This window comes from Daphnia pulicaria, chromosome 6 (assembly GCF_021234035.1).
Source record: "Daphnia pulicaria isolate SC F1-1A chromosome 6, SC_F0-13Bv2, whole genome shotgun sequence".
Taxonomy (NCBI): domain Eukaryota; kingdom Metazoa; phylum Arthropoda; class Branchiopoda; order Diplostraca; family Daphniidae; genus Daphnia; species Daphnia pulicaria.
The window spans coordinates 4,325,972-4,349,078 of NC_060918.1; the positions used below are offsets into that span (position 1 = coordinate 4,325,972).

The following is a 23,107-nucleotide window of genomic DNA, read 5'->3' on the forward strand; positions in this document are numbered from 1 at the left end:
AAATTCCGCAAAATTCAAGTTGCTTTTACAACACACCCGCCAGGGTGACATTAGGTTTTGGATTTACTTTGCAAAATATGCAGGCCGTGTTATCAATTTTAAGATTACTCCTCGTTCCTATTTTTCGACACTTCAACATTTTGAATTTTTTGATAACAATAACAATAGGTTTCAATTGTAGAGTTGTAGTCAAGTAAAAGTTGCAGCGCCCCCCCCACGAAAATGTTACCCTGGCGGGTGTGTTGTAAAAGCAACTTAAATTTTGCGGAATTCGGAAAAACCTTAAAAAAGGTTTTTTTTGTAATGGTTATAACTTTTTTACTGTGCTATATTCATAAGATATAATTAATACAAAATAAACCAGGTTATATGGGCTACAAAACTAGACTATTTGGGGATTTTTAGGTTATTTAGTTTTTATGTAGCATCAATTTTAACAAGACGCGTAGCGCCATAAGCGCCGTGTTAAACACGGCGAAAAAATTTCGACGCGGAAACCAATTTCAGTAACTTTAAAATTAAAAAAAAAATTGTAAATCTACACAAAAAACATTTAAATTAGAAACACACGTTTATTAACACATACAGTTTGATTACATGTAATAAAAACAAAAAAATATTTAAAATTAGACCCCCATTTCTTATTTTCTAATTTCTAATTGAAAATTTATATGTGATCCCTACGTACGATTTTTGAATTTTTTTAAACACTTACTTAAAAAGTATGTAAAAATAGTGCTCATTAATAAAACTTCTCATTACTAATTGTTTGAGTTACAACAACTAAAATGACTATACTAGTCTGCACAACAGTATTTTTCGTATAAGAAATTAGATTTTCCATGTTGGCATATTAAACTTAGGTTAACTATCGAATATTACCAGATGTATTGGAATCTTCATGTTCAACATTTTCAGAAGAAACAATTTGTGTTGCATCACTATCAGTGGTGCTGTTGTTATCCTCAAATTTACTTTAATAATCCTTTTTTTATTTCTTTAGATTTTGAAATGATTTCTTTCTTTTATTTGGGCTAGTAGTTTCTTTCTTATCGCCTTAATTCATAGAATAATTTTAGAAAACTTTATTTCATTTCGGAAGAACTGGCAGTACAAATGGATGCCGAAATGAAAAAATGGCGGACGTTAAATTTTTTTAAGAGAAGAAAAAAAAGGGAAAAAGAAAAGAGAATAAAAAAAAATCCCAGACTGTTCCTTTCAGGATCTAAGAATCACAGGAGGAGTCACAATCGAGAGGTTTGATGTTTGTCCAAAGAAGGATCACTCGAAGCGAAAGCTTTGTTGTGCCATCCATCAGTCGGCAGATGCTCCAGTCTATGCGGAACCGTTTGCTGTTGTTTATTTTGTTGTTGCCGGTTGAGTTTGGCGCTCCCGATTCCCGTGAACGCTGGATCTGATAGGTCCTTGACGTATTGACAAGCGGGCCTGGCGGTCCCACCACCCAGGGCGTCTTCGAACGAGGGTGAACTTATTGTGACATCGGCGTCCTTGGCGTCGTTCAACCTTTATTGACGCTCCCACCGCCTATTGAAAAATACAAATCAGGTGGAAGAGGATGAACGTGACAGACCGAATAAAGATTCCATCAAATATCAACAAATGGGTAATGGATATCCACTTCATTCCCATTCAGAGTTCGCGGGCGCGACATCCAGACAAAACGGACATTAAACGAATAAAAAACTGATTTTGGGTTAATGAATAATAATAGACTCACTTGGACAGGCAGGGCATTTGGAAGAAGGATTGATCGGCTCCGAAATATTCGGCATCGGCCACCGTTTCGGGCATATTCTGGTCGGCCGTCTCGGGAAGAAGGAGGCAGAGGAGTCCGCCAAAAACAGACAAAGAGCCCAGGACGATGTAGGGCAGGGTCTTCTTGTAGTTACTCTATAAAATTATATGACCAGAGAAAAGAATTGAGACATCAAAAGCGGAGTAAAAACTATTGGCGAACCCAAACGTCAGTCGTTCGGTTAGGCCGACTGGGCGAAAGTGAGCGAATGTTTAGCGGATTTTTCTGATCATACAAGGGCCTGGCCAGTCAATGTTTAATGTTTATTTTACCAGATAGAGAATGAAGGGAGCGAAGAATGTGGCGCCATGCCCAGTGCCTTGTCCGTGAGACTGGGTCGGAATGAGCTCGACCGTGTACTGGAGACCCGAGTTTATAGCAGTGGTTGTGAAGAAGCGACTGGCCATGGCCAGCACCGTTATCAACATGGCCGAAGCTGAATAACGCAACCAAAATATTTAAGAGAAAATAAATGTCGGACGTGACAGTTTGCAGGTTCCATTTTGTGAACGGGCAAACAGCAATAAAAAGACTCAAGAGTAATGAGAGATGCTGCTTACTCTGGGGGACGAGTCCGGTGGCTATGCCGGCTAGTCCGGCCAAGCCCATGGCCATCATCAGGGTCCATCTTCTGCCCAGTCGATCGAGCGTTACGACCGGCACCAGATCAGCCGGCAATTCCAGGGCTCCGGCCACACTGTTGGTGATGAAAACGCTGTAAGGTAAAATGGCCAAGGAGCGGACGTAGCCGTCATACACGACCGTAAGGACCATCCTGTTCCCGGAAGTGATAAAAGAAAATGAAATGAATTTCAATTAGGTTTTTTTTAGCTCGGCGCACAAATGGAAGGATGGAAATGCTTTAGAATTTCATTATCAAAGGCACAAGGTAAAATTTCACCTTCCTCTTCATTCCGACAGGCTTTCAACTCAATCCGATAAGCCGAATAGCCTTGGCTTTTTTGTTTAAATACATACATATAAATTTTAGTTTAGTTACGCAAGATCGTTTTTAATTAAATAAAAAGCTCCAATTAGTCAAGAAAGTTTATCATGCGGCAAAAGTATCAACGTAAAAGTTCAATCAAGAGAAAAAGGCTTGGTCAATGTGACGTTCATCCCAGCCTATAGATGTTATACCATTGAAAAAGTAGTAGTCGAGCAAAAAATCGTGTGCAGTTTACGCCGATACGCACCACAGCGGCCGATAGCAGAACTAAGATTGTTATTACGCTTGACAACCTCTATAGTCAAGATCATTTGTTCGACAAAAAGGCCTTGTTCGACTGTTGTCAGTAGGTCTAGCATCGGTCGAACTATCAGATTATTTTTCGGTTGTAATATCCAGTAGCCTATAGTACGACGACGTATACATAAGGAACTGCACATGCCAGGAATCCTTCCGAACGGGGAATTTCTAATTCAAAATGGGCCCTAGCCTGTCCAAAACTTATTCTCCTAATACAATTTCAACGAATTTAACTTCCTCTTCCACTACGGCGTTTCATTTAGGAAAACGTTTCGGTTAGGGATTCTTCAAATATAGGAATGGTATTTACCTGTTTTTCCAAAAGTTATCTCAATTCCGGCGCGGCTGATGTGTCTTATGTTTGAGGAAATGTTTGACGTTCGCCAACTCTGCTCGCGTTGTTGCATCCCCAGTGCACTGTCCCTACGCGTTGCGTCTGTGTCGTTAATGTCGTGTCTTTTATATCGTTCGTCCTGTGTCGTGTGCAGTGTCTGGCGTCTGGTCGGTGTGCTATAGTGTCTGTCATTTACATCGGCTGACCAATCAAAAAGCTTCAGGGGTAGTCGCTGCACTGTTGCATAATATTCTTGCCAGATTTTTAACGTCAACTGCATCGAATTCAGTGCCAGCAGTCTTTTATCGAGCACCGTTGCCAACTGAATAATTACAAAAGAAAAAAAAAAAAAAAAATCAAGCAGAATATTTAAGTGCCAATAAATTTGGCTTCCTCCCCAAACAAATCTCGGGGGCACAGACAACGAGTTCTATCTGCTGATGAAAATGTAGATCGAGACGAGTGTGTAAGAAAATAAAAACTTATTTTTGCTTTTTTGGCTATGGCCTTCATTGTGTGACGTAACGAGAAGAAAATTCGAGATTGCTATCACTGACTTTGAACAGTGAAATTGCAATTGTTAAATGACTGACAGGACAAAACTGAATGGATCAAAGGATTGAAAGCCATTTGGTTACATGTGCAAAAACGTGACGAAGAATTACCCAGTAAAATTATTATTAGTTGCGCAACCGTCGGTTGATGAGCTTAAATCACATCAGAAATTAATTTGATTTGGAGCAGCCAGCAAATTAAATTTGATAGTCACCGGAAGAAATGAATCGTTAGTCCGTTTTTCTACAGTGCCTTATTCTTTTTAATTTGCGATATTTTGGGTTTTAATTGGCAAAAAGAAATAGTCTTCTCCACTGTCACGAAATACAACGCCAAGAAACGCAAGGTGGGGATTTCCCGCACGACTGATAGAAAAAAGTTCTATGGACTCCATGGACAGGCCTCAGGACTCCAGCAAAACCTCGGGGGAACGAGGTCGCAATGAAAATGGAGGCAAATGTAAATTTTGGCAATGATTAAAATGGAACTTGGACCCTAAATAACCTTCGCACTTGCAGTGAGAAACTCGTTTGGTATTATGTGGGGGCCGCAGACAACTATTCGGCGGTAACCTTCTGCTGTCAACTGAAACAGTTTCTATTTTTAAAATCCTAACAACATAACAACTGCACACAACTGCGAGAACGAATTCACAACCTTTCTTTAAATAAAAATCCCAGCAAAGTCAAAATCAGTTTCAAGCAAATTGAGTTTCATCACAATCTCGCGTAAAATTCAAAATTTCCTCCACACGCCATCTGACACCCATAATTGGCACTACGCTTTGTGACCAACAAATATCATATGAAAAAAACAACACACACACACACATAGTGGGCCGAAGCTTTAAAAAATTTTGCAAAAGTGTTTTTGCTTGCCATATATGGTTTTTGAACACGACCAAAGGTTCTACTGAGGAACCGGTACAGCGACCATTCATCATCTTCCTACAAAATAAAAAGAGCCAGTGAAAAAATAATCTATAAGGTGCTTTGTTTCAGTGAGCGAAAAAAAAATTGTAAAAGAAAAAGTTATCAGCAAGCTTCAATCGCAGATTCAGAAACAAAATAGTCTGGTCGTACGTACAAGGCATTTCAGTCGGTCTCGGCGGAAACGATACGAATTGATTAAAAAATGGTAAATTTTTTCGTCATCTCCACTTCAATTATTATCAGGTCAGAAAAAGCAAAAAAATTTCACAAGCTATTAATCGAAAGGGGATATGAATAAATACTTAGTTTTTTTGTTAAGATTTTACTTTAAATTTCGCTAGATAAGAGAGGCTTTCCACTTTGCAGAATAACGATGTGCGGCTGATCGATTGTGAGAATGACAATACTGAGACATTAGTACCTCAACCGTTAGTGAGCTTATAATTAGAATTTAAAAAATAACGACTATAAAATAAATCACGCAATAATTTACAAACACAAAATCTATAAACAAATACTAAATACATATAGAACTACAACACGCAATAAACCTCCGCAATAATTTTTTTAAATCTGCGCATCGTTTGCTACTTGATTATGCTCGTTGTCATAAAATCAAATTAATCGGTAATTTACGCTTATTAAATGCTTCGAATCAAAATCTGAAAGTTTCCCGAGGAGGACGCGTAGTGAAAACAAGTGAGCAAGATGATGATTTTGCCATCTCACTATTGATTACAATCGCACTGGGAAATATAAATTGAGATTGATTTACTACTAATTGGGTTATGACAACAATAATGTAATAATGAACTTCACTATCCTTTGAATAAAATGTCGAATTAATCTGATGCTATTCCAATTGAGGGACCAGGTGCGAGTGCCGTCGTTCATAATAAGTGATAGTGACGGAATCATGAAGATGCATAGATAAACTTACTTATTCATTTTAATTCCTTCATAAGACGTACTACTATAGGTTTTAACATAATCTCTTCTTGTGTTAGAGAACAAGGTTCTTCATTTGATGGCGAGAAACTATTAGAACCATGCACGGTCCCAAGCACATTAAAAGAATTGGAATCTAATCCAGAATATAAATACCTTTGCTGACTAATAACCGATAGCAATGTCAAATAAATAATCTGCGAAGTATGTGAGTGAATACAAAACTCCGTTTAAAATAAATTTTGTCTCCGACACACTGTCAATAGAGTGATAAAGTTCACGTGTCAACGTTCGATACAAAAATTCGTTTATGACTCGAATACTTTTGCCAGAGGAGAAACAGGCAGAAATGATTGAGAATAAAGCATTCGGAACAACCGTCGACTGTTCAGTTGAAATGTCGCAAAGGTGTAGGTACGATGTTAATTCTGCCTACTTGTCAAAACTCGCCCACCACGCCCCACACCACGAGTAACTGTTACTAATCTCACAATATTAAGATTCTCTATCCCAATTCAACCCTTCTCATCCATTAAAACGACACCTTTATTCAAAATTAATATTTTTTATACGTCTTTGATTGAGACAATTTAATTGAAATCCATGTTGAGCTTTCCTCTGTTCCCACAATGTTCATAACATCTTCATCCACATCGGCTGTATTTAAAGGGAAGTTTCATTTTGAAGTTTTTTTTTCTATATTAAATTGTATTTTCCTGAAGTGCTCTCTCTGCACATTGAGTTTCAAAGTATTAAATATCATGATACCATGCCATACAAACTAAAAAAAATTGTATGACAAAATATCATTTTTTTTTCTTAAAAAATTTTATTTGCTTTCTACTTAGCCCCTACTAGACACACATGTAGCTTCCTTCCTCGAAGTGATAAATAAAAGGATTGGTCATCAGCATCTGCTTCAATTACATCTACATTATTCTTTCTTTGTGGTTCCTGATTGGCATTGTCATCCTCTGCCAAATTTACTTCATTGTTGCTGTCTGCTGAATAACTTTTATTTATACAACGTTATATTTGAACGTTACGAAATCCGATTTTTCTGCCATCCTGATTATCCTCTCCTTGTGGTTCCTGATTGTTGGAATTTCCTCGTCTGACAAATTTACTTCCTCCGCCAAGTTTTTTTGCTCGTTTCCGTGCACAGAATAACTTGTGTGAATATGCTATGTTTTCGAGAGATCACTGTCACTGTGTCATTTTCATCAACTTGCACAAGCTTGAGCTAACTTTGGCTGACTTGGACTTAGGAGATGGAGTAGGATGGTGTTCAAACGATTTTTTGTGTTCCATTTAGCACTTTTTTCCTTCATTATCTGCATTGTTTTTGTTTAAAAAACAATAATAAAATATAAATTAATTGTGTTGATATTTTAAACAGATAGCTACTTAAATCTTATCAGCCGCAGTAGCGTCTCCATGTTCAACCATGTTGGATGTTTCCAACAATTCCTGTTAGCGGTTTTTTTTTGCACAACAGTATTTTTCGTTAAAGAAATAATATTTCCCATGTTGACATATTAAACTTAGGTTAACTAGAATATTACCATATTAGTATTGGAATCTTCATGTTCAATATTTTCAGACGAAACAATTTGTGTTGCATCACTGCCAGTGGTGCGGTTGTTATCCTCAGATTTTTTTAACAAATCTTTTTTTTTTTAATTCTTTAGATTTTGAAATAATTTCTTTCTTTTATTTTTGCTAGCAGTTTCTTTTTTATCGTCTGAATTCATAGAATAATTTTAGAAAAATTAATTTCATGTGTTTATCTTACACAATAATCCTCATAGGTTTACTTACCTTTAGAATCAGCATGAAAATCAGCACGAAAATTTTGACTACATCCTGCTGCAGCTTCGTTCATCTCTTCCGGGTAACTGGTGGCTTCTCCATCCACCTCTTGGTCTTCTTCGACTTGTCCATTTTTAGACTCTGTGCTGAGCATAAAGTTAGATCATCTACCTTAATATAAGTTATAATTTGTATCTTACTTTATCATTTAGGTTTACTATCTCATCTCTGTCATCTCCATCAGCTGCATTAGATTTATCACCTCCATCAGATTCATCAGATTCATCATCTCCATCGGATTCATCATTTTCATCCGATAATTAAAAAATCAGATCAGATAAAAACGCAATCTTTGAGTCAAAATTTAATTTTTTTTGTCAACTTATTCATTACACCAATTGGCAAGCACTTCCTTGTTATACGAAGAAAGAGTAACATTTAAAATTTTCCATCTGTGTGGTTGCCTCGTTTTAGAGTGAAAATCAGCCTTGCTAGACTAGAGAGCCTCTCAACCGCGGCTGATACAGAAAGAACCGCATTAGATGTTCTCTTATGAATATAATGATATTTACATCATCATTTCTTATTTTTACTTCCAATTTTCTTTAATGGTAGGATAAAGATTTAGTTGATATAGCGATCCAACGGATGCGGTTGCATAGTTACATTAATAAAAACATAGAAACACTCTATTTATAACTATCTACTATATTGTCAAAATAAAAACCGCAAAAAAAAATGTCTGGCTTCATTGATTCTTCTTAAACTTCAGCCACCTCGAAAAAATGCACGTGTACGGCATTTGGTCAACAATAGCCATAAGTCCATGAAGCCTTTACGTTGAGAGAAAAGATTATAGTTTTAAACCATAAAAAAGAGAACGAATATTGCTACGTCAATATATCATCTGTAATTTGAAATCAGGCATGAAATAGTTTTACTCATTAAATGAATTAAAATTCCAATTATAGTATTCTTATCTGATCTGAACAACAAGGTTATACATCAATTTCACGAGAAATTCTAGCTGGTAGACTTCATTATCAGTTTCTGGTAGATCAATGCCATCTGTAAATTTTATTTATTTAATAATATTTTTAATGGAATTTATAGAAAGTTGTATATGTTCCATATTATTCGAATAGATAAGCTTCAGATTCATTTTCTGCCATAAATTTCTTTCTAGTCAGAGAAGTAGTCTCTGAGAAATGTTCTGTTTTAATTCTACCTCAGAGAATTTGTATCGTTTGTGAAATTAATAAGTTTGCATTGGTCATGTGGGTTATTTCAAGCAAAAATGCTTGTATAATTTTAAAAAGCTATTCGATTTCCTTGCTTTTTGGTGCAAGAATCATGCAACAGCAATTTCAATTTTGTTACATTTATATTTTAAAATTATTTCGGCATTTTTACTAACACTTTAACTTTTTGCATGAAATAAATACTAATTAGTTTTACATATGACAAAAAAATTCTTGGTTATGGGTACCCAGAATGGGGTGCTAGTGTCACGGTTGCTAGTGTCTACCCCCTATTAACGTATTTACCCTTATTATCGTGTCGAAGGCGTCGTTTTCTCTAGCCAATTCCGTATTCATTGATAATTTTGCTTGGGGCTGTTGATGGGTCCCCAATTAAGGATTTGCTGATGTTTTCCTCAATCATTTCCCCTCAATCATCATCCCTAAACCATTTGCTTTCGATTGGTATCCCATGGTTGTGATGGGCATGATGTCAACGTTCGAAAAAAAATCCAAGTCACCTCTCTTTTGATTTCAAATCCTCTGGTTGAAATGTGAATGATCCCTGAAATTTTTCACATACACTCTTTTTGATAGACGTAGGTTGTGTTGGTATATGTAATGTAAGATGTAAGACCAAGAACTAGAATTGGAGGATGAGGAGCCTGATGGTTCACGTAAAAATAAACTGTTATTAAACTCTTACTTTCAATAAATAAAACTAATTAATACCTTGTTTTAAATTATTGCTGAAATCATACTACCAGGTAATGAGAGAGAGAAAAATGACGACAGCAAGTCTGGTAAGTAAAATGCCTTTGTGAAAAAAAAACATTAGTAATTAAATTAAAACGAAAACATAACATTTATTTAATAACTTACAGATGGAAACGAAGCTTATGTAGATGATTTCGTTTTACCTACACCAAAAAGGAAGAGGAACGTCCAACCCATGAAAGATAGGAAGCGGGCTGCAAAAGCTGCAAAAACGGCCAAAAACGAAGAGGCAAACGAGGCTCCAAGCAACGCAGAAGAGCAGCCAGTTCCCTCAACCTCACTAACAGATGCAAAAAATAAAGCAATTGAAAAGCTAACCGAGCAACTAGAAGCATCTTGCTCGAGTTCCGAGTAAAAAGTAATCAAAATGCCACAAAATTAAATTAATCTATAATCGACTGTACATCTAACAATAGATATTTAAAATTAAATGATAACATGTTTTTTGGAAAAAGTTTGTTGGATTGAGTTTGTTGCCCCAACCTCTCATTGATTATGAGAGGATAATATGACCAAAGAAGAGACACCGTTCTCTCACCCCCAACAACAGATGTGAAAAAGAAAGAAATGGAAAAGCTAACCAAGTAACTGAAATAATCTTGCTCATGTTCCGAGTAATAAGAAGTCATATTCCCAAGAGAATAAAATCAATCTAAAATCGTACTGTATAGTTTAACAAGAGCTATTGAAAATTAAATAATAAAATGTTTTTTGGAAATGAATGCCCCTTAAAAACACAATTTAGCTTTCAGATGTGGAGTACTCCACCCCAATCTAACAGAAAGGTCTCAGTAAGTAAAAATTATTGAAGAATGTTAGAATAAAATTATGAAGAACGAAAACAAAAAAAAAGCCATGATGAAAGCTAAAAGTGCCTAATTGACAAAAAAAAGTGAGCGCCCAAGCTTCTGCTAATGTTCATGACAGTGACAGTGACATTTCGAGCACCTCTTTCAAAAGCTGCAACATAACCCGAGGAGGAAGACGAACCAGAAATTTAAAAAGGCGAAAAAGAAAAAAAAAAAGAGAAAAGAAAGTGTAAAAATTCCCAATGTAATTGTTTTAATTCCTGTTCTTTTGGTGTTCCTTTTTTTCTACTACTCAATTCTGTTCTGTAGTTCTTTTTTTTACTACTTTCTTACTTATTATACACGCAGTACACCCTTTGAGAACACGCACCTCGATCTCATAATGGATCTATTACATTGTATTTACTTTTGTATATTACTCATTGTGCTTAATTACCCCGAATTGATATGTCTCTCTGTCTCTTCCTCTCGACACACAATCAAGTGGACTACGAATTATATTGGTACAGAGCTAATTAGATATGCAAGAGGGAGATGGTTTAGTAGTGAAAATAGTTGAGTTACACAAAAATTAGACCATATCAGGTGGCAATTGTCTAAATGTCTCCTTTTGCTCTCGCGTGACATAAGCCAGTGGACATACTGGACGACATTCACAGTCTCGAGATGCTCTTGGAAAAAAATGCTTGTTGACAGATTTCTCTTTAAAATCTGTGTGAATAGTCCACTGGTCTAGCAGAGGTAATAAAAGAAACGAAGTTGCCACACATTTCCATTTTTTGTATTTTTGGTGGGGAGGGGGTATCGGCCTTTGTTGTAAGATTTGTAATTGTAATTTTAAAATAAAACAAAGAAAAAACTCGACAACACCTTGAAGGGGAAAATGGGATAAAAAAGTAAAAAAACATTCTTAATCATTTAGTAAATTATTTTTTTAAAATTTGAAATTACCTATATTCTAAATCTAACTTGCTTTGGAGAACCACTTTTATTTTCAAACTACTTAAATTTAGTCAAACATAACAAAATTGGAGCAAAAGGGGGTATTTATTTAAATAGAAAAAAGCCGCTGCTACCCAAGTAGCACAGATATATCCCTTGGATATCCAGGAGATGGATTGACAGACGAACTAGACGTCCAGTGTTATGTCCCTTGGACATCCAGCGATAATCCAAATGTCGCTACGTATGACATCAAAATGAGATATCCGTGAGACATCTATTTGGATATCCAACTGGATGTAGACTGGACGTAACTTAGACGTCTGAAGACAACTAATTTTGAATTTCTCAAAAGTATGATTCAATTTAATTTCTTATTTGTATTTACTACATTTCTTTTCAAGTTTCTTTCGTTTTATTTATTGATATTGGTATCATTTATAACAATTATTAATATACAGAAATTTTGAATTTCTCGGGAATCGAACCCGGACTTTTTTGTTGGCAATCAAGTGCGATACCAGCACGCCACATTGGTTACATGGTTAGTTATTAAGTTTTGATAGACTACTTTATAGTGCACAAGATAGCTTACACACTGAAAACAATTAGTGATCGCAATATATATCCAGACGATATCCATAGGATGTTATTTTATGATGCAGTTTCTTATCCCCTTTTCATCTTAGATTTACGTCCATAGGACATCCATGAATGGTCGTTCCAAGAGATATCTCAGAGCAACGTCTAGATTACGTCCGTTGGGACATGGACGGAAATCAGATGTTCAGATATCCCATGGACATCCAGGAGATGGGCTGTGCTACCTGGGTATCTTAATTTGTCGAAAACTAGGTAGTGATTACTAACTAGGTTGCCACCACTTTTGAAGGACGTAAATTGACCTACCAAGTGGTTCCAAGGTAATCTGTAAGTATTGGATGATCGACGATGGCCAAGGCCCTCACCCTGTATTTTCTCAAAACCATAACACCCGATATCGTCTTAAACAAATAAATCCAAGGGATTGATCTTGCGGATCATTTGGGATGATAAAAATGAAAACATGGAGTGAATTATGAATTTGGCCAGGCCATACAGAAGAAGAAAATAGTTTATTTTTTTTTCATTTTCTTGCTTTATTCCGTATAATAATTTTAACCATCAAATGACGAAATATTCCTGGTCTGGTCTGATGCTTCCTTATGATTGGCGTACGTAGAACTACAGGCGTACAGCTAAACATCAGAATCCAAGACTTCGTGAACAAAAAACGTAGTTTTCTATCAAATTTTGAAAGTTCAAGATATTGAGTCGGTGCAATGGATAGTCAATAACATGTCAGTGGTCTGCGTTGATGGTGATGGGTAGCAAGAATTTTATAGTACTCTCAATATTATTGAAACCAGGTTGTAGCGAAAAACCTTCGGCCATAAAATGATTTTTGTACTAAAAATAATAATATAATAAAATTTGCAATTAATATTAGAAGCGTCTTTCAAGCAAATACTTTTAGTTTGTATCGAAACTTCTAGATGAGAGAGAACGGAAGTCATAAGCCATAAGCCTAAGCCATAAGTCATAAGCCCATCGGGAAGTGATTTCCATATTTGAGGAGATGCACTTATGAAAGCATGTGACCACTAAAACTTTTAGTATGGCTACTAGGAGAAAAAATGAAGCTGACAGGAGAAAATGGGTCTTACGGCAAGTATCTCGGAGCCTAATTATAGGTCAGAGAGATTTCGTGGGGATAGAAAGACAAGAAATCAAAATACAAGCACAGCCAATTAGAACAAAATGCGCTTATAAACGGGGGTAAAGTCAAGAGAACGGAGAATCGGTGCAATAAATTTACATATACTAACCTCAAAGATCAGTCAAGCGCTGAGTTTTAGACTCACTGAAAATTGGAAGGCTAATCATCAAAGCATTGATGCCGTTATCAAATAGAGACATTTAATAAGCCGATACTAGTTGAATCACTGCAAAGAGAGTGGTATTTTTTTATCCTGACGATATGGAAATACACAGAAATAGCTGTTCTGCTGTATGGATCTGCTGTCCTATTGCGTAGTGGGAATACCTGAGAGCGATGAAAAATATACTGGAGAAGGGATCATGCTGACCAATCACAAGCATAATCGATGGGATACATTTTTCCGTACGTTATGTTTTGAAGAGAAAAGGAGAGCATCTAATTTGTCTTCGTTCAGGTCAAGATATTGACAACTAGCCACTTTTGACTAGTTCCCTAGCGTATTATTTATCAACTGCAAAAAAGATGGAATAAACGTGATATTCCTCTGAGTATTTATAAAACTAGTGGAAAAGGATCCCAACGGCTACTTATATTTCGTGCATCAGAGAGTTGTTCGGATTGTTAAGGATAGGATAAAGCTCCGAACTTTGATGAACACTTTACTTCATTGGAGTGGGGATGAAGAGATGCCGTTCACGCTGACCGACTGTTTCTTTTCGTTCAGGTACAAAGAGAATATAAAATAAAAAAGATACTCTCGTTATATCTTGGTTTCATGCACACTAGTTGACAATCTTATTGGCGCAAGTACTTTGCTGCTGGGTTACCTATCGAAAGTTTCTTAATTTACACGTAATGCGGCATTATTTTACTTTGTTGTGTTGGCAATGTTTCATTGTTGTATTACATTATTGTAATGAAAACTATCAACCAGGTTTTGGCACAAATAGCCGATGACATTCACTGCGAATGACTCATTGAACCTGTGATGAGTTCCCCACTAAATTTTCAAATTTTTAACACAAGAAAATCATAAAAAAGCGTGGCTGATCAAAAATAATTTCTTACTAAAAAAACTGTGATTACCTTCAATATTTTTCACTGATGTTGATAAATGGCTTAACAAAATGACCCAATTTTATTCCTGGCCTTGTTTAGACTGTAGCTATGTTTTTGTACTCTTGGATTTTTTCACTAGGATTGAAGTTGGCATTCATGGCACCGATGCTGTGCAAGTGATCGAGATAAAAAGTTACACACTGCAGCATGCTGTTTTTTCACTTGTAAAACTGTAATTTGCTATACATGGATCACCTCAATAGAAATATATATATGTAATGTTAAGAATAGGGAAACATTTTTTAATGAAAAACTATTACAGAAAACACAACTGTTGAATGATATTTACCCAAAATTTTAGTGCATCGCACTGTTGGTGCTTTTCTTACGTGTTTTGTAAGAAATTCAAACAGTTGCTGCCTTCATTGAAGATTGAACGGAATAACCATTATTTGATGGGATTGCCCATTGATTGCAATCTGACAATAAAATATATGAATATTATAAAAACCTTTTGCTGTTTTGAAGGATAGAAGGATAGAAATAGAAGTGAAGAAATCCACAACTGAGAAATTAAATTTTGTTGTAGCTTCCCTAAGGTAAAGTATGTTATAATTATTCTAACAATCTGCGCAATCTTTATGTAATGTAATTTCATGTAATGTATGTACTCATGTAGCGCTTTTTATCATATATGCTCACAAAAGATCGTCCAGCTCACACATAATAGTTAAAAACATGCTATCAAGTATTAAATGATTTATTGAATAAGTGTGTCTTCAGCCTTACGCAGAAACTCAACAGGGAGTTAGATGATCGAATGGAAAGAGATTACTCATTCCAAATAAGCGGGACAGTTCGTGAGAGAACCACCACATTTTTCTTACGCGCCCGTGGCACAAACAATTCAAGTGAGTTGTCGCCAGAACGAAAATTGTGAGTAGGTTGATAAGGCTTCACAAACTCTATGATGTAGGAAGGCGCATCGCCATTCTCACAACGAAACGCCAGCGTCGTAATTTTGAATTTAATGTGGATACATATTGGCAGCTAGTGACGAGATTTCACCACATCAGAAATGTGATCAAATTTCTTTCGACCACTTACCACGCGTGCTGCCCTGATGTATGCTGCATTGATTGCAGCTATTTCTTCTTTTTTTCAAGAGCTTTCGGGCAGTCCAAAAAGGACAGAGTTCCCATTATCAAGCAGTGAGAGAAAAAAATGCAGAAATCAGGCGTGTTGTAGATTCTTGGTCAAGAAAGTCATCTAGAAATGTCTTTTTTCAACGCAAAATAAGTGGAGAGGATGGGTGATAAGCATATTGTTTACATGACAGTAAGCGCACAACCAATTTTGTTGCGGTACTATTATTTTTCTTGCCTTCTTTTGGAGGGGGGGGGGGGGTAGATATTTATGGACTCTGGTGTTCTAGCTGACTACGGTCCGTCATGTAGGATTTTATCCATTCTAAAGACCCACCAACGATAACATAGCGGGTTTGGAGTTTCTCAAATAGAATCCCGTAGTCAAAGGCGCAAAGTAGGCGCTTAAATCAAAGAGTGTAAGAAGAGTACCGTTACCATCATCAGAGGCAAGAAGCAGGTCATTCATGACACGCAGAAGAGCGGTCTCCGTTGAGTGATGAGTGATGACACCTATAAGCAGATTTAACTGTAACTCAGGTTGTTCTCCGTGAGATGATCGGCAAGCTGTCGGAAAACAACTTGACACAAATGATAAACTGGATACTCTGAACTCCCTCTATTTTATTCTTGATAACTTTATTTCTTCAATTAAATGTCTTGACTAAACTTTAAAATAAACATATTACTTGCAATTTCAGTCCATCAGCTGACGTCGTCTGCTCGGTCTGAAAAACCAATTCCGGGCTCTTTTACGTCGTTGCTACAAGCTTTTTTTCAACACTTTTAACAATTATCATTTCATTAAAAGCCTCTTAAATAAAATTTTTATCCAGGATTTGTTACCCAGATTTACTTTTAGGAATTGGGAGGTAGCCACTGTCGGGGTAGCAAGTGTAGCCCCCATCGGTAGCCAGTGGAAAAGGTAGCCAGTGTCCGATTCCCATCCTGATAATGAGGACGAGAGATAAATTTGATCGGTAGAAAGATATTTGTTATCTCTCTTTTGCTAAAAGGTGTATATTATATACAATTTGCATATTTGTACAGCGGCGTGCAAAAAATTTGTTTTCCTGTACAGGAAAATCAGAGGGGATACAAAGTGATGAATGTGCAGCAGCTGCAAAACTAGTTTTGCAACAGTTGCAAATTTATTTTGTTAATATGTTTACAAAATCTTTGAATAATCAATACTGGAGATATTATGCCTTGCTTAAAACACCAATAGCTCACTGGTTCAACCCCTAAGAAAGCATACCGTATCTTCTTAAGATCCCTAACTTATTACAATGAATGCCAAATCAGTGACAGATATAAAGATATAGTATTTCTACGTAAAACATACGCGACTCAATCCACCCAGAAGAATCAAGTGTTGAAACGTATTATTCATCGGGTATAATATAACATAGGAATTACGTTGAGTAACTAGAGTTACAATAGATAGACAGTAACATATTATTATAGATTAGGAGACGGGAGATAATAGTTACCGTACCAGGGATAGTTTCGAAGTAAGATCAGTAATTAAAAGCTTCAAGAACTGACCAGCAGACGATATCCAGATTCCCAATTGGCTTTGGCAACCGTCACCATTGAGTTGCGGAAACCTATAGCTTTAACACCTGGTCTAACTTAATGGTGGCGGAAAAAGGAGAATTCCAGAGAAGGAAAACAATCATTTATTAGGCAAGTATGCGTTGTGCTCATTGATTCAGTTAGTTTTGCTCTTGGCAATATTTCCCGGTATCAATTTACTTAGTTGGTAAATGAATATATACATTCACTTGTTAATAAAAGTTTTTCCGTAGCGACCTGGTCTGTTAAAATAGTCGGTGTTCAGTTTTGTTGAGAAAGAAAGAAAAATCGTCACAAAGACCTGGTCTGCTTAGGTAGCTTGCAGAAATTGAATATTCAAAAGAAGAGAAAGAAAACACTTTTTGAATTTGCTTACTAACATGTACTTTTATAGTTGATCAGGCACGCTCACTCAGAGATTCATTTGATTCTAACATTGGACATATACATTCAGTTAGAGAAAATCAGTAAAACGTGTCTACCTGCGTCATCTAGCGGTAAAATAAAGAAACTCTTACTCAAACGAGATTGCTGCTGTCATCTGATTTACAGATTTGTGTTTGTTTGTGGCTTGAATGACAGTTGCTGATTGATATAAGCAATTTAACCTTTAATCAATGGGGCATTTGAAGTATCTAAGAAGTTAGGATGACTTTGCTTGTAAGACAGAAATCAGTTGCAGAGGTGAGTCAAACAATTGTTCAGTGTATTAAATTTCCTCTGCACATTAAACTAATCCAGATAATTCATGATTGTTTCCATTTAGTTTCAGTACATTCCGTTTATTTGAGTTCGTCATATAAGATGATGATGAGTCTGGTGACTGGTGTAAATCTTCTTGTGTGTATGATGCAAAAGCTAAGTATAGATCACAGGAATGCCATTTGTTGTTTGACATGTTACGATTCCAGGAGAGGGTTACTTTCCAACCAAAATGGTTAATACAATAGAATTTATATATTTTTATCCTATACATTTATTACCATTTATTAATTCTTATTTGTTCATAGAATTTACCTTAATCACATATCACTATCACTAGTGAACAACATATGTTGGATGGCTATGTGGTTAGCATATCTGATTGTCGTAGTTAAAGTCCCAGGATCGATACCCCATTGCAACAGTCAGTCATTGTGTAAAGGTTTCATAATTCAATTTAATTTGTAATCTAAGTTTATAGATTATTTGTTTTAAATTATCAGGTGGAATATTTCTCATACAGCTCCTACTGCGGGTGTCAGTCGGAAAAATATAAACGAACTCACCACTTCTAAGTTTGTCGTATTGCTTGTGCCTAACAACAAGCATACCTATATATGTGTGTTTATATTTTTATCCTATCCATTTATTACCATTTATTAATTCTTATTTATTCATAGAATTCACCTTAATCACATATCACTATCAACAGTGAAAACATATGTTGGATGGCTTTTTGGTGAGCAAATCTGATTGTCATAGTTAAAGTCTCAGGATCGATACTCCATTGCAAAACAGTCAATCATTGTGTATAGATTCCATACTTCAATTTAATTTGTAATTTCAGTTATTTGTTTACAATTCTTCGAAACCAATAGGAATAGTATAATTCAGTCTTCAGTAATGGATCTAACCAGGTACTTTAGGTAGAATATAATTTCATTTGGAATTATATTGTTGAAACATGAGAAAAATGCTTTGCGCATTGAAGAGTTCGCTGTATCGATGTCATTACATTGTGTTTTGGGATTTTATTTGCCCTTAACGTATGAGTCAGATGGATTTTCAATTTAATCAATTGAATTGATTGATACGGAAGATTTAAAGACAGGATTGAAAGAATTAAACATTCAAGTGTGCATGTCAAATATTTTGTATTATAGCTGTGATTCAGTCATTCCATACATGACCGAAAATTTATTTTCATTCACAACCCGTTAAAGAAAAATTGTTTACTCCGTGGCTGATTGGATTCCAATGAGTTCACGAAAAAAATTTTTTTAAACGCAGGTCTTGGTAATAATGGCTTGGTGAACATGTCAGCAGGTTCATCCTTTCCGGGCACGTGAGTTACTGCAATGTTGCCCAGGTCTTGTTTGTCACGTATATTGTCGTTTCTCACCTAAAGAGAAAAATATACTGAACATATTTGTCACTGTCAACTTTGTTTTGTTTGAATTATTCAAGAAATAGCTAAGACTTGTCATCTGAATATGCTGAATCAAATAAATGAGTACTTTGAGCTGAAATGTTTGGGTGTGTGGACACCAGGCAATAAACGTGTATCAGGCTTTGTCTCTATGATGTTATTAAGCTTGAGTGTAAAAAACACTATAGGCAAATCATGTATAAGACCCATTCAAAGTAAAAGCGTTTGAGTGTGTGAACACCAGGCAAACGTGTGTCAGGTAATTCTCAATTATGTCATGTTTGAGTGTAAAGACACCAGGCAAATCATGTACAAGAGAAAACCACGTTTGGCACAATGGCTATGCGTTTGAGTGTATGAACACCAGGCAAACGTGTGTCAGGTAAATCTCAATGATGTCATGTTTGAGTGTAAAGACACCAGGCAAATCATGTACAAGAGAAAACCACGTTTGGCACAAAGGCTATGCGTTTGAGTGATTGAACACCAAGCAAACGATCACAAGCAAGACACACTTTCTTGTGATACAAAATGCGAAACAATGATATAATGTCTACGAATATACGATAATTACTTCTGTAGGGAGTATTTCAACTCTTCCTTCTGGTGCATTAATCATGGTCTTCATCCCAAGTTGTTCCATCTTGGACAGAAATTCAGATCGATAATCACTGTAATTTTCTCCATTAAACTTGACGATGTAGCCAACGTTCTTAAAAGCGTTGTGGGTGGGAACTGCAATTGCAGAGATAAACAAAAATAACAAAAAAATTATACAACAAGTTACTCGCGTGTTCTGGGCCCATAACCTGTTGAAACGTATTATTCATCGGGTATAATATAACATAGGAATTACGTTGAGTAACTAGAGTTACAATAGATAGACAGTAACATATTATTATAGATTAGGAGACGGGAGATAATAGTTACCGTACCAGGGATAGTTTCGAAGTAAGATCAGTAATTAAAAGCTTCAAGAACTGACCAGCAGACGATATCCAGATTCCCAATTGGCTTTGGCAACCGTCACCATTGAGTTGCGGAAACCTATAGCTTTAACATCAAGATGATCACTTGAGGATGTTATTAACTTATTATGCTGTGTTGAGTGAAACTGCTAAGAATTAAGTTTGAATTGAACATACAGTAAGCTTAACTTTAATTTAAAGTTCTATACTCGTACCTTGATTAACAAACAACAACACATTCCTGTTTCTACACATAAAATTAGAATACACGAGATGGATAAAAATGCGACTTTCAATCGCAACCCATAAACACTAAGTAAAAGGGACAGAGCAACACAAACTTTATTCAAGGTTTTGTATAGAAATTGTCGTAGGAGTCAAGGAAGGATTGCCAATGGATAACCAATTCTATGGACGGTACTTTAGAGGATTGATCATGGATGAAAACTTCTCAATTTCGGAAGACACCAGATCTGAAGTTGTTGAGAACTGGTTTTAAAGAGTTGTAATTATCAAAATCACAGTTTTAGCATTTTTACAAACAGGCTGAGCTAGGGTATTAGGTTGAGAATCTTGAACAATTCAAAACAGCGATCAAAGCTTTAAAAAACAGTAAAATTCAATACAGAAAGGAAGAGTAGAAATGACTCATTTGTTACTCGGATGAACCAGAGACAGAACCATACAGGGGAGATTGATTCAAGGGAATCACAGTGGATAGATATATCGAAGGTCTACAGATGTGACTGGAAGTCCTTAGTTGCGCTAGGCAAATCGACAGCTGTGCATTTTAACACTGAAACCATGTTGACCACTAATCTTCTTATCCATTGGATTCAAACTTGGATGAAAAGGGTTTTTCATAGTGATTAACTACGTTTCTGTCATGAAGTGAGTGATGTTCCTTCCTTCAGTTGCGACTCTCTGGACTCTTTGACCATCCCAGCAGAAAACCTTATAGCTATGGGTAGTCTGATTAGTGTGGAATATCTTACAAAAACCCCAACGAATAACGTTAACATCTTAACAAGGATGAAGAAAATGCTTGCTGCTAGCACTTGTAAATCCATTGGCCTTTCCCAGATATCCACAGTCATATGGGAAGTATTGCGTGGGAAGGGAATGATATATCTAAAGAAGTGGATGACATGTTGAGAAATATCAGTCTTATAAAAGTTTGGATAAGTTTAAGATGCAATAAGGGATTATCAAAATCTTTTCTGTGTTTTTTGTTATAAAATTTATTTCAATTTCAGTAGAGGAATGAGCAATTGAATCACAAAAACTTTTCATGTTCAATTGCTCATTACGCTATCACGTTTGTGTTCAACTTTCTCTTTTTCTTTTTCGCCATCTGCATGTTATCCATCTGTAATTTAATTTAAAATAAACTGTTATTGTAAATTTTGTTCACTCATGGATACTATTCTTTCCAGATTCACCGACTACTTTAATTCCATTATCCTCTTGCAACTCCTGTTTGGAGACATTTTTTTGTACAAAAAATTAACACAATGCTTCTTCAAGGTTTCCACTACTGTATAGTGCGTAGATTTGTGGAGACGAGAATATTTGATCAAGACGCGCGTACCTTTTGTCTAGCGCCTTCATGGGCGTTCGTGGGTGATGGACGTTCTTTTTATTCCCCATTTCATCATATATGACACCCAATTTTCTCATTCTAATATTAATTACTAATTTGCAAAATGAACATCCAATCGCCTAAAGAGACAGAATGAGAATTTATGTTAATAATCCACCTCAGTCTCAGTCTTAGTTTACCTCAAATTTGGACATAAAGGTTTTATAACTTAAAAGAAGGGGTCTCCAACATAAGATTAAGAAAATTCTGAGTATTAGTTATAGTTTAACAAATTTGGGAAGTAAATGAGATTCAAATTTATCAAGATCTGAATGAAAAAAAGCATTGCAGTTCATAGAATGTAAACTATGGTAAAGAATTTAAAAAATTTTCATTTTAATTTGAGGCTTAACAAAATTAAATATTTTATTAGTGTGTAATCTTTCACACATACATTAACCTCTGTTTCGATACTTGTTTGGTTATATGTCTCTGTCACTCTTGGGAGGAGACAATGTGGTCCAAGCTGTTTCCCTAATTACGAGGAAAAGAAACGAAATTGCAAGTTTTTTTTTTTTTTTTTAATAGATGATTAATGTCGTGACAGGTAGGCTATTATTTTGATAGGATCGGAAATTAATTTCCAATTTAACTTTAACTTTTTGTTAACAAACACAATCCGTAGGTGCCCCCGTTGTCTTATTCCTCTCTTCCAGATAGATTTGCTGCGGTCAGTGTTTTACTCACCAGAACAGCGGAGAAGGACGGTGGCCGTGAGAAACAGTGTAAAAGCGCAACCATTAAAAATTATTTTTAAAGCTTTTAAACAAGCACATCCAGAAATAGAAGAACAAGACACATAATTGCATAATTTTGCTGTTTCATTCTTGTTTCTAGGAAAAATGTTGAAATAAACCCGTATGCAATTCAAATTAAAACACATTTTATTATTGGAAGAATGATCTTTGCAAACTTATGTCGCCCCATTATTGTGACGATTTTTGTGATCCGTCGTTAAGTTAAATGTGTTGACGAGGCGAAACCGTTTCTGTGGCAATAAACGATCCTTGGGTCGTAGAAAATATGGTAATTGGTATGATATAATATATAATAACAGGTGAAACACAGTAACGAGCCATGTTCGCAGGATCAGAAATGCTTTCCACCATTACACATCCAATCCTACAAAATAAATATTGATACCAATTGAAAAACTTTCTTTTAAATGAGGTTAAGTAGCGGCCTATGAAGCGAAAGCCAATGTATTGCCATTATGGCTCACTCAGTATTGCAAAAAAGTTACCTCAACGAAGAAAGTAACGAAGAATAAAATGGAGGTTGTGCATAAGGAAAGTTTTTTATGCAGCATGTAAGTATAATAATAATAAACTTTACCTTAGGGAAGCTACAACAAAATATAATTTTTTAGATGTGGACTAGACAACTTTTCTCTAATGTTGAAGTGTT

General features: G+C 35.8%; 4 long non-coding RNA genes across 6 annotated transcripts; 1 reads left to right on the forward strand and 3 right to left on the reverse strand.

Annotated features, from left to right (window-relative positions):
- Positions 1–1,163: 1,163 nt before the first annotated feature.
- Positions 1,164–2,134, reverse strand: LOC124342513. Its single transcript, XR_006918895.1, has 3 exons — positions 2,089–2,134; positions 1,739–1,911; positions 1,164–1,545 (listed from the first exon to the last, which is right to left on the reverse strand). It is a non-coding gene; the product is annotated as an uncharacterized LOC124342513 (long non-coding RNA).
- A 7,467-nt stretch (positions 2,135–9,601) lies between these two features.
- On the reverse strand, positions 9,602–22,592 carry LOC124342496. The gene is made up of 3 exons (XR_006918875.1): positions 22,580–22,592; positions 9,770–9,934; positions 9,602–9,703 (listed from the first exon to the last, which is right to left on the reverse strand). It is a non-coding gene; the product is annotated as an uncharacterized LOC124342496 (long non-coding RNA).
- Positions 17,495–19,103, forward strand: LOC124342491. 3 transcript variants are annotated; one of them, XR_006918870.1, is made up of 6 exons: positions 17,495–17,643; positions 17,726–17,896; positions 17,970–18,097; positions 18,165–18,280; positions 18,342–18,400; positions 18,952–19,103. It is a non-coding gene; the product is annotated as an uncharacterized LOC124342491 (long non-coding RNA). The 3 variants fall into 3 exon arrangements; XR_006918869.1 differs by having other exon boundaries at positions 17,970–18,103; positions 18,342–19,103; XR_006918868.1 differs by having other exon boundaries at positions 18,342–19,103.
- LOC124342499 lies at positions 18,799–20,091 on the reverse strand. Its single transcript, XR_006918878.1, has 3 exons — positions 20,026–20,091; positions 19,665–19,825; positions 18,799–19,063 (listed from the first exon to the last, which is right to left on the reverse strand). It is a non-coding gene; the product is annotated as an uncharacterized LOC124342499 (long non-coding RNA).
- Positions 22,593–23,107: the final 515 nt, after the last annotated feature.